This window comes from Propithecus coquereli, unplaced genomic scaffold (genome assembly GCF_000956105.1).
Source record: "Propithecus coquereli isolate 6110/MARCELLA unplaced genomic scaffold, Pcoq_1.0 Scaffold434, whole genome shotgun sequence".
Taxonomy (NCBI): Eukaryota; Metazoa; Chordata; class Mammalia; order Primates; family Indriidae; genus Propithecus; species Propithecus coquereli.
In genome coordinates, this window is record NW_012150108.1 from 1,630,745 (window position 1) to 1,632,241 (window position 1,497).

The following is a 1,497-nucleotide window of genomic DNA, read 5'->3' on the forward strand; positions in this document are numbered from 1 at the left end:
AGACTCCAGGCGAAGGAATGGAAAACAATATTCCATGCAAATGGAAACCAAAAGAAAGCTGGCATAGCAGTTCTCATATCAGATAACATAGTCTTCAAATCAACAAAAATATTGAATGGCAAAGATGGCCATTATATAATGGTAAAGGGAACAATTCAACAAGAAGACATAACAATTCTAAATATTTACACACCTAACACAGGTACACTGAGGTTCATAAAGCAAATACCACTTGACCTAAACAAAATGATAAATAGCAACACCAAAATAGCCAGGGATGTCAACACCCCTCTGAAAGAACAAGAAAGATCCTCCAAACAGAAAATAAATGAACAATAGACTTCAATAGAACCCTAGAACAAATGAACTTAATAGATATTTATAGAACATTCTATCCAAAAACCATGGAATATACATGCTTCTCATTAGCTCATGGAACATTCTCTAAGATTGACCATATCCTAGACCACAAAACATGTCTCAACAAATTTTAAAAAAAAATAGAATTTGTACAATGCAGCTTCTCAGACTACAGTGGAATAAAATTAGAAATAAACACCAAGAGAAACACTGATCTCTGCACAAAGTCACGGAAACTAGACATCCTATTGCTGAACAATAATTGGGCAAAGGAGGAAATTAAGATGAAATCAAAATATTCTTTGAACTGAATGACAAAGGGGACACAAGTTATCAAAACATGTGGGATACAGCTAAAGAAGGCCTGAGAGGAAAATTCAGAGCCATAAATGCCTACATCCAAAAGACAGAAAGATCACAAATCAACAATCTAATGAATCATCTCAAGGAAATGGAAAAGGAGGAGCAAACCAGTCCCAAACCCATCAGAAGAAAAGAAATAACCAAGATCAGAGCATAACTAAATGAAATTGATAACAAAAGAACCATGCAGAAGATCAATGAAACAAAAATTTGGCTCTTTGAAAAGATAAATAAAATCAACAGGCATCTTGCTAGATTAGGCAAAAGCAGAAAAGAAAGGATCCTAATAAGCTCAATCAGAAATGAAAAAGGAAAAATTACAATGATCCCCACAGAAATACAAAATATCATCTCTGAATACTACAAAGTCACTATGCACATAAACTTGAAAATGTGGAGGAAATGGATAAATTCTTAGAAATACATAGCCACCCTAGGATCACTCAGGAAGAAATAGAATTCCTGAACAGACCAATATCAAGTACCAAAATTGAAGCAGCAATGAAAAACCTTCAAAAAACAAAAAAGTCCCAGACCAGATGGTTTCACATCTGAATTTTACCAGACCTACAAAGAAAACTGCTACCTATCCTGCAGAAATTATCCCATAACATTGACAAGGAAGGATTCATCCTAAATAAATTTTATGAAGCCAATATCACCTTGATACCAAAGTCAGGAAAGGACTCAACAAAAAAAAGAAAACTACCGACCAATATCCCTTATGAATATAGATGAAAAATTCTCTGTAGAGTTCTAGCAAATTGAATTCAG